The sequence below is a fragment of the Astyanax mexicanus genome, chromosome 19 (assembly GCF_023375975.1).
Source record: "Astyanax mexicanus isolate ESR-SI-001 chromosome 19, AstMex3_surface, whole genome shotgun sequence".
NCBI lineage: Eukaryota > Metazoa > Chordata > Actinopteri > Characiformes > Acestrorhamphidae > Astyanax > Astyanax mexicanus.
Genome location: NC_064426.1, coordinates 7,870,096 through 7,882,500, shown reverse-complemented (window position 1 = coordinate 7,882,500; position 12,405 = coordinate 7,870,096). Strand labels below are relative to the sequence as shown.

The following is a 12,405-nucleotide window of genomic DNA, read 5'->3' as shown; positions in this document are numbered from 1 at the left end:
AATGCACTAAATGCACAACTGTTCTTTTTTTATTTTAATAAATATGTTCATATTTATACCTGTAATGGAACAGTGGAACATCAGAATTCCATTTGCCAGTAAAAAAGAGTTTTATTAAATCTAGAATTCCCAATACAGGTCCCAATATCTGGGTATCCCACACTATAATGCACTCTGTATTCCCAGTCTAGCACATCTCATTCAGCTCAGTAACTGATTTACAAGCTCCTTCTGTGGTGCATCAGGTGGGATAGAGTGGAAAAAAAAACAAGTTTAACGCACGGAATCTCCGGAACTGGCACTGGGAATTCTTTTTAACATTGTTTTGACATTGTGCAGCTGCTACTGGGTGGTATATTTTGAGTCAGTCATGCATTTATCCTGTGTATTGAAGAAAATTCCCATTTTTCTATACATTTGTTCCAAGATTATTACTTCAAATTGCTTTAGTATGGAAGGGGATTCCTCGTTGACCAGCTTTACCAGCTTAAGCTGTGTTTTGGAACCTGGTAACTGGTTTCTAGCTGGTAACTGGTTCATAGCTGGTCAGAACGTCTAAAACCAGCTACCAGTTACCAGGTACAGACCAGCAACAAGCTGGTTTTAGATGTTCTGACCAGCTATACACCAGTTACCAGCTAGAAACCAGTTACCAGGTGCAAACCAGATACAAGCTGGTTTTAGATGTTCTGACCAGCTATGAACCAATTACCAGCTAGAAACCAGTTACCAGGTACAAACCAGCAACAAGCTGGTTTTAGATGTTCTAACCAGCTATACACCAGTTACCAGGTACAGACCAGCTACAAGCTGGTTGATGATGTTCTGACCAGCTATGGACCAGTTACCAGGTACAGACCATCTACAAGCTGGTTTTAGATGTTCTGACCAGCTATGAACCAATTACCAGCTAGAAACCAGTTACCAGCTAGAAACCAGTTACCAGGTTCCAAAACACAGCTTAAGCTGGTAAAGCTGGTCAACCAGCTTGACCAGCTTTAGCTGGTATGAGCTGTTTTTTTTCCAGTAGGGAGCTACTTCATTCAGCAGTATTTGAGATGCTGACACTATTTCAGCTGCAGATTGGTTGATCTGATTGCAAGATTGAGGCCTGGTTCCCAATTATTCCTTGGACGAACACATACAGTTTCCAGGTTGCAACACATTTTTAGGATTTCTTTTACCCTTAAGAATGAATATAAAATGTAACAAGGATACAAATACAGTAATAACACCAAACCAACTACATGAGGTACCACAGAAGCCACTTGGTAGCAATACCCAATCTACTACTACACAAATAAACTAACACTAACAACAAACTTTTTAATAGTGAGAGATACTTGTCTGCTAAACCTGCCTCAACGATGCCCTTGGTAGTCATTATGACCAGTTTAAAGACTTTAAGAGGGGGTAAAATGCACAACCTGCAAAACCTGGACTGCTACAAACTGGACCTCTATTGTCTTTAGTGACAAATACAGGCTCTGTTTAATCCTAGAATGCTATTTTGTCATGTGATTTTCATTGTGTTTCTACTGTCTGAGTTGCATGGGACTTTGGGGAGCTTCAGGGCGCTCATTGATGTCATTAATGCTATGGTTGATTTACTCCTCCAATCTATGTTTTTTTTTCAGGGGGCATGTGTTCAGGTGATTTTCATCTGACGTTAGTGATAAAGTGTAACATATTCTATATATGGGTGTAATTTATCTGATGATAGTGTTAGTGTGTTTAAATCAGGTGCTCACATGTCTCAGGAATGGGTGGACCAAAGACCAAGCTCCCAGCAGCATTGTCTTTTTTTGTTAGGACATTACCTGTTAAGGATTACCTGATTTTCCAAAGAAAATCTGCTTTTTTATAGGGTCATTTATGGTACCTTTTTTATTTTATCTGATATTGAATGTTTAAAATATGTAAAATTAATGAAGGGTTCCAAAACTTACACATACAGTGTATATCCAACGTTAATGGTGGTGTTACTAATTCTAACATTAGTGTTCTAGGGTTAGGATCTAACAATGATTTGGTTTGAGGATGCCTTAACTGTAGATTGACATACTGCCTCCATCTTCTAGTGTGATGATTTAGGGAGCCCTTCTATGTGACACTCAGTCACCCCTAGTAGTGATATGAGGGACACTAACAGCTCATTGATATGTGCAGGACATATATTGTCTCTCATTGCAGGGCCCCCAACTGATATTTTAAGCAAGATAATTCATGCTTACCCAACAAGGGATTCCCAGGAATGCCTGTGCCAGATTGCAACATTTCTTTTTTAGTCTGCCAGATTTATCGCCAACTGAGCATTAATTAATGGGGACAGCTGGGATGTCAGCTTTGGTAACCTACATGTGTGCAGGATCTGTGGATCTGTGTTTATGTCTGTGTCACATATAACATTTGCTAGGAAACCCTTTTCTTTGTTACTTGCACACCGATAGCATAAGTAAAAAGAGATGTCCCTTTAAGCTGGTACTGAGTCAGGTGTCCTCATAAACCATATTTGCCAGTATGTGTGTGTGTGTGTGTATGTGTTTGTGTGTCGGTATGTGTGTACAGGCTTACAAAATCTAACTGCCTGTCACTCTGGCCTACCGGGTCCCTCCGTGCTGGGAACCTCAATTTGTTTTCGTCTTCAATCTAAGAGTCCAAATATCCTTGTAATCCCACCGCCCTCCTCCTGCCCCCCGTCTCCTCCTCACCTCCCTGGCTCCCCCTTTCTTGTAATTGAAAAATGGCAGGCGAGGAGATTAAGCAGGGCTTATCCTCTCTGAGGTGTGTTTTATCATGCTGCAGCAAACCAGCAGCTCTCCTCCAGCTCTCTGCGGGAAACATCCTCCTCCCCACCTCTGCTTTAAACCCCCCCCCCAACACTTACACACATGTCTACATGACTCCGGGGGTCTCTGCGGAGCTGGACTAAATGGAAATACAGCTATTGCAAAAAAACAGATTAGCAGAACACCTCGCAAACATTAAACATGGCCGTAATTAGAAAGAAACCTTACGTCTAATTGACGGAAAATAGAAAATGTACTGGCAAAGTAAAATAAAGTAATGGTAGACTTTAAATTTTTAATTTGTACAGGAAACAAAAGTCAGGGTTCGGTCCCCACTATGTTCTGGCCCTTCAGTGCATTAGGGCAAACCTAGGTCTCTATTCATTTATATTGAGGACAGTTACAACAAGTAACAAGTACTAGTTGTTTATATTTAGTGTTATATGACGCCTACCCCAATAAGGCCCATACTGAGAGCACAGACGAAATGTAAAACAATAATGTCAAAATAAATGTCAGTAACTAAATAAACTAAGTAAATAATAATAATAAACTGACTGTATAAAAATAAAAGCCACCACTAAAGTCGAAGCATTACAAAATAGTGATCCAAGAACAATCTAATATTTGACTAAAATGTGTGGGTCAATCAAATAAAAAAAAAAATCAAGATTAATCATATTTTTTGCTTCTTAAGTCTAAGCTTTTCATTATGTATATATAAAAAATGTAAATAAAATACTCAGTATAAGATTGGATAAAGCTGTATAATTATGTTTATTTGGTGTTATTCAGATAAAAATGTATTAAGCACAACAGTACTGAATATTGTATACAATTTGTATACAATTTAGATACCAAAGCAAAAAAAAAAAAAGATATTTAAACTAGATACTTTACATTTCTGCTTCTTGGCACCATGATCCTTTTTTTTTTTTAATGTTGACCCTTTGGACTCATATGGAGACACTGTTGGTACTATTGGAAGTGGTCACATGGCAAAATTACACTTCATTGATTGAAAATAAGATAGTGGGAATCCTAGTCACAAGTTTCTACAGCCAGTCTAGACAAAACCTGGGTAAGGAAAAATTCTCATCCAAATTTATGTTTACAACTATAGGGGTTGGACAATGAAACTGAAACCTGGTTTTAGACCACAATAATTTATTGTGGTAACACAGTTCTGGTGGAAACAGGAGAGTTGAGGTGCACATTGAATTCTGTCGTGATTTGATCAGCCGTGGTTTTATGTTTTTTGGATACAATCCGGGTTAGCACCCGAACATCCCTTTCAGACAGCTTCCTCTTACAGCGTCCACAGTTAATCCTGTTGGATGTGGTTGGTCCTTCTTGGTGGTATGATTACATTACCCTGGATACCGTGGCTCTTGATGCATCACAAAGACTTGCTGTCTTGGTCACAGATGCGTCAGCAAGACGTGCACCAACAATTTGTCCTCTTTTGAACTCTGGTATGTCCCCCATAATGTTGTGTGCATTGCAATATTTTGAGCAGAACTGTGCTCGTACCCTGCTATTTGAACTTTCACACTCACACTGCTCTTACTGGTGCAATAATGTGCAATTAATGAAGATTGGCCACCAGGCTGCTCCAATTTAGCCATGAAACCTCCCACACTAAAATGATGACAGGTGTTTCAGTTTCGTTTGTCCAACCCCTGTAGTTTGTGTACTTATTGTACATAGCTAAAATGTAGGTTTTAGACTAATTGAGTCCTTCTGATCCCAAATGGCAAGGATCATTTTTAAATGTTAAAATAATTTCCTGTCCCCATATGAGGACATTGGACATTTTTATAAAAACGATTTCTTGTGCAAACACAAAATTAAGATTTTATACTTGTTTTGTAATGATCCCAAATAGCTAGGAAAGTTAAAAATGCACACCAATGAGGAGGTTAAGATGATTTATTATTTTTTTTTTAATTCATTTATGATCAGTTCACCCAAGAGGCACCATTAAGGCAGGTGTAAAGCAGTCCTTTGTTAGTACTTTTCTCAAAAATTAAACAGATAATGGCCATTGAGCCCCATTGAAACCTATAGTACAACACATTTAGATACTGCCAGTGTTCTAAAACTGTGTTATAACATGAAAAGATGCCTACATGCTTTTATCTGTATCATGTACGACAAATGAAATGAAATGCTGATTCTGATGGGGAACTGGAGCACTGCTCTAGCTGTAGGCGCCGCAGCACAGTTCAGTTTGTTCTAGGAAGTGTGTAATATGGAGAAGCACTTGAAGAAATGGGGGTACTTTTGGAAAGCTTCGCCTCAGGCCTCGACTGGCGGAGCTTATTGCACTTTAAGCTCATCGCTTACGAGATTGGAGATGTTCAATATTAATGTTTTTCTAGAGAGCCTACCTCCAGAAGATTTCATTACAGAGCTGTTAAACCAGCCTCGGACAGAGCAGACCAACCGGAGGAGATCACTCCGGCACCCGCATCACTACAGACACAGCGGCGTCACACACTGCATCTCTGATCACACACACTATACATCTGATCACACACACTATACATCTGATCACACACACTATACATCTGATCACACACACTATACATCTGATCACACACACTATACATCTGATCACACACACACTATACATCTGATCACACACACTATACATCTGATCACACACACTATACATCTGATCACACACTATACATCTGATCACACACACTATACATCTGATCACACACACTATACATCTGATCACACACACTATACATCTAATCACACTGCATATCTGATCACACACACTATACATCTGATCACACACACTATACATCTGATCACACACTATACATCTAATCACACACTGCATCTCTGATCACACACACTATACATCTGATCACACACTGCATATCTGATCACACACACTATACATCTGATCACACACACTATACATCTGATCACACACACTATACATCTGATCACACACTGCATCTCTGATCACACACACTATACATCTGATCATACACACTATACATCTGATCACACACTGCATCTCTGATCACACACACTATACATCTGATCACACACTGCATATCTGATCACACACACTATACATCTGATCACACACACTATACATCTGATCACACACTGCATCTCTGATCACACACACTATACATCTGATCACACACACTATACATCTGATCACACACTATACATCTGATCACACACACTATACATCTGATCACACACTATACATCTGATCACACACACTATACATCTGATCACACACACTATACATCTGATCACACACTGCATCTCTGATCACACACACTATACATCTGATCACACACACTATACATCTAATCACACACTATACATCTGATCACACACACTATACATCTAATCACACACTATACATCTGATCACACACACTATACATCTGATCACACACTGCATCTCTGATCACACACACTATACATCTGATCACACACTATACATCTAATCACACACTGCATCTCTGATCACACACACACTATACATCTGATCACACACACTATACATCTAATCACACACTGCATCTCTGATCACACACACTATACATCTGATCACACACACTATACATCTGATCACACACTGCATATCTGATCACACACACTATACATCTGATCACACACACTATACATCTGATCACACACTGCATCTCTGATCACACACACTATACATCTAATCACACACTATACATCTGATCACACACACTATACATCTGATCACACACTATACATCTGATCACACACACTATACATCTGATCACACACACTATACATCTAATCACACACTGCATCTCTGATCACACACACTATACATCTGATCACACACACTATACATCTGATCACACACTGCATATCTGATCACACACACTATACATCTGATCACACACACTATACATCTGATCACACACTGCATCTCTGATCACACACACTATACATCTAATCACACACTATACATCTGATCACACACACTATACATCTGATCACACACTATACATCTGATCACACACACTATACATCTGATCACACACTATACATCTGATCACACACACTATACATCTAATCACACACTATACATCTGATCACACACACTATACATCTGATCACACACTATACATCTGATCACACACACTATACATCTAATCACACACTATACATCTGATCACACACACTATACATCTAATCACACACTATACATCTGATCACACACACTATACATCTGATCACACACTGCATCTCTGATCACACACACTATACATCTGATCACACACTGCATATCTGATCACACACACTATACATCTGATCACACACTGCATCTCTGATCACACACACTTTACATCTAAACACACACTGCATATCTGATCACACACACTATACATCTGATCACACACTATACATCTAATCACACACTGCATCTCTGATCACACACACTATACATCTGATCACACACTGCATATCTGATCACACACACTATACATCTGATCACACACACTATACATCTGATCACACACTATACATCTAATCACACACTGCATCTCTGATCACACACACACTATACATCTGATCACACACACTATACATCTGATCCCACACTGCATCTCTGATCACACACACTATACATCTAATCACACACTGCATATCTGATCACACACACTATACATCTGATCACACACTGCATCTCTGATCACACACACTTTACATCTAAACACACACTGCATATCTGATCACACACACTATACATCTGATCACACACTATACATCTAATCACACACTGCATCTCTGATCACACACACTATACATCTGATCACACACTGCATATCTGATCACACACACTATACATCTGATCACACACACTATACATCTGATCACACACTGCATATCTGATCACACACACTATACATCTGATCACACACACTATACATCTGATCACACACTGCATCTCTGATCACACACACTATACATCTAATCACACACTATACATCTGATCACACACACTATACATCTGATCACACACTATACATCTGATCACACACACTATACATCTGATCACACACACTATACATCTAATCACACACTGCATCTCTGATCACACACACTATACATCTGATCACACACACTATACATCTGATCACACACTGCATATCTGATCACACACACTATACATCTGATCACACACACTATACATCTGATCACACACTGCATCTCTGATCACACACACTATACATCTAATCACACACTATACATCTGATCACACACACTATACATCTGATCACACACTATACATCTGATCACACACACTATACATCTGATCACACACTATACATCTGATCACACACACTATACATCTAATCACACACTATACATCTGATCACACACACTATACATCTGATCACACACTATACATCTGATCACACACACTATACATCTAATCACACACTATACATCTGATCACACACACTATACATCTAATCACACACTATACATCTGATCACACACACTATACATCTGATCACACACTGCATCTCTGATCACACACACTATACATCTGATCACACACTATACATCTAATCACACACTGCATCTCTGATCACACACACTATACATCTGATCACACACTGCATATCTGATCACACACACTATACATCTGATCACACACACTATACATCTGATCACACACTATACATCTAATCACACACTGCATCTCTGATCACACACACACTATACATCTGATCACACACACTATACATCTGATCCCACACTGCATCTCTGATCACACACACTATACATCTAATCACACACTGCATATCTGATCACACACACTATACATCTGATCACACACTGCATCTCTGATCACACACACTTTACATCTAAACACACACTGCATATCTGATCACACACACTATACATCTGATCACACACTATACATCTAATCACACACTGCATCTCTGATCACACACACTATACATCTGATCACACACTGCATATCTGATCACACACACTATACATCTGATCACACACACTATACATCTGATCACACACTGCATATCTGATCACACACACTATACATCTGATCACACACTGCATCTCTGATCACACACACTATACATCTAATCACACACTGCATATCTGATCACACACACTATACATCTGATCACACACTGCATATCTGATCACACACACTATACATCTAAACACACACTGCATATCTGATCACACACTATACATCTAATCACACACTGCATCTCTGATCACACACACTATACATCTGATCACACACTGCATATCTGATCACACACACTATACATCTGATCACACACACTATACATCTGATCACACACTGCATCTCTGATCACACACACTATACATCTGATCACACACTATACATCTAATCACACACTGCATCTCTGATCACACACACTATACATCTGATCACACACACTATACATCTAATCACACACTGCATCTCTGATCACACACACTATACATCTGATCACACACACTATACATCTGATCACACACTGCATATCTGATCACACACACTATACATCTGATTACACACACTATACATCTGATCACACACTGCATCTCTGATCACACACACTATACATCTGATCACACACACTATACATCTAATCACACACACTATACATCTGATCACACACACTATACATCTGATCACACACTATACATCTAATCACACACTGCATCTCTGATCACACACACTATACATCTGATCACACACACTATACATCTGATCACACACTGCATATCTGATCACACACACTATACATCTGATTACACACACTATACATCTGATCATACACTGCATCTCTGATCACACACACTATACATCTAATCACACACACTATACATCTGATCACACACACTATACATCTGATCACACACTGCATATCTGATCACACACACTATACATCTGATCACACACACTATACATCTGATCACACACACTATACATCTGATCACACACTGCATCTCTGATCACACACACTATACATCTGATCACACACACTATACATCTGATCACACACTGCATCTCTGATCACACACACTATACATCTGATCACACACTGCATATCTGATCACACACACTATACATCTGATCACACACACTATACATCTGATCACACACACTATACATCTGATCATACACTGCATCTCTGATCACACACACTATACATCTGATCACACACACTATACATCTGATCACACACACTATACATCTGATCACACACTGCATCTCTGATCACACACACTATACATCTGATCACACACACTATACATCTGATCACACTGCATCTCTGATCACAAATGCTGCAGTAGATTTTTTAGATGAATATTGAAGTGATCTATCAGACTATGAAGGAACACATAAGGAATCATGTAGTAACTTTAAAGTGATAAACAAACCAAAATACTCTGTGAAGAAGCATTTAGATGCTCTTATCTGTGGTGCTGATAACTTGTAGTTGGCTGGTAGCTCTGATAAACTTATCCTGTACAACAGAGGAAACTCTTGGTCTTATTTTTCTGAGGAGGTCCTGATGAGTGCCAGTTTCATCATAATGTTTTTGATGGTCTTTGCGACTCCACTTGAGGATACTTTCGAAGTTCTTTTTTTTTTCTTTTTTCTTTTAAAGTACCTTGTCTTTAGTTGAGTAGTTCTTATCATAATCTGGATTAGAACATTACTCAAATAGAGCTATACCAACTCTACCTCTTCACAACACAACACATTAGGAGGGCAAGAAATAGTAATTAACTCTTGATGAGTTCAGCACAGCTGTTAACTGAAAGCCTGAATTCCAGGTGACTCTACCTTATAAAGTTGTCTGAGAAAATCCAGCAGAGATGTGCAAAACTGTCTTATCTAAGCAAGAGGAGCTACTTTGAAGAATCTAAAGTATAACACACATTCTGGTTTGTTTAACACATTTTTATTGTCTACTAAGTGATTTCACTAAACAACGCTTTTCTTCATAGTTTGGATAAGTAGTATTAATCTACAATGCAGAAGATCAAAGTCAAAGTGGTTTTTATTGTCATTTCAGCTATACAATAAGTGCAACAGTACAAAAAGTGCAGACAGACAATACAACACCGTACAGACAAAGAATAATAAATAACAAGACAGTGTGCAAATTTTGCAGTGTGCAAAAAAGACCAGTGAGGTAGTAATTACTCTATTACACAGTGTGCAATAGAGTCCAGTGAGGTAGTAGGGTTTTTAGTGCTTTCCATTTTCTGGGGTAAGTGGGGTAAGAGTGTGTGTGCATGTACAGAAAAACCATCAGTTCAGTCTCTGCAGTTGAGGAGTCTGATGGCTTGGGGGTAGAAGCTGTTGCAGAATCTGGACACCCTGCACTGTGCACTGCAACTGTGTTAATGTTACGCAGCCTGACTCTCCTTCCACACAACCGGACTCCATTTCCCAGAATCCTATGGTTTATGACGTCACCGTTAGTCGCTCTCCTACGCCCACTCACGTTACGCTCCGACGCACAGATTCACCTGTGTTCTGAGGAAGTTCCGGGTTATGCTCATCATGTATTTTGTATTCAAGGCTGCATTATGTAAACTATCTTCGTGAGGTATTGTCGACTTTGGTTGCATACTAAGCGTTTCTTTTCGTGTATTTTTCTAGTGCCTTCTCGTTTCGACCCTCTTTTCTGGTTTATCGCTTTATGTCTCTTGTTTTGCCCCTCTTGGATTTAATGCTTGGTTGGACTGTCTTTTGGTTTCGAACACGGACTGTTTATAAGACTACGGCTTTGGTATTTTTTGAGATTATTGTTTGTTTGGCTCTGATCTCTGTAAAATCTGCTTATCAGCCTGTTAATAAACCAGTCTGTTCATTTGACTCGGCTAGCATCACTCCACTCTGTCTGGTGTTACAGTTAACATGTTGTGTTCAATAAAACCATTCAAACATATATTTTTTTGCGTGATATTAGTTTAAGTGTTTGTCTATTGTTGTGACTTAGTTGAAGATCAGAACACATTTAGTTTGCAATTTATGCAGAAATCCAAGTATAATCCTAAAGGTTTCACATTCTTTTTCTTGCAACTGTGTATATGTGTGTGTGAGTATATATGTGTATATGTGTGTGTATGCAAATACAGTATGCATGCTATATGGTGTTGTACAGCTGGTGCGGTACAGTGTTATATGTGTTTATGGTGTGTTGTGGCACCTTCGCGTACATTAACGCTGCTCTCACAGAGCGGCCAGATTTGGCCCCCGTGGGCTTTTACTACACACTGCAGATGTGTTTACTCCAGAATATAGACAGAGAGAGCAAAAGAGAGAGAGTGAGAAAGAGAAAGATAGATAGGAAGAGAGAGAGAAACAGTAAAGAAAGGTAGAGAAAAAGAAACAGACATGGAAAGGTATAAGGACAGAGGGAGAAAATGAAATACAAACAGAGAGAGGGGGAAGAGATAGGGATGGAAAAAAGAGAAAGAAAAAGAAGAGCAAATGAGAAAGATAGATTAGAAGAATTAAAAAGAGAATGTGAGAAAAAGGGTAAAAAAAAAAAAAAAAGTGTCTACGCCTTATTAAG

General features: G+C 38.9%; 1 protein-coding gene across 1 annotated transcript in view; it reads left to right on the top strand.

Moving 5' to 3' along the window:
- LOC103045428 (protein phosphatase 1 regulatory subunit 29) overlaps positions 1-12,405 on the top strand; it is a 242,976-nt gene that overhangs the window by 174,793 nt on the left and 55,778 nt on the right. The gene's annotated exons all lie outside the window — the stretch shown is intronic.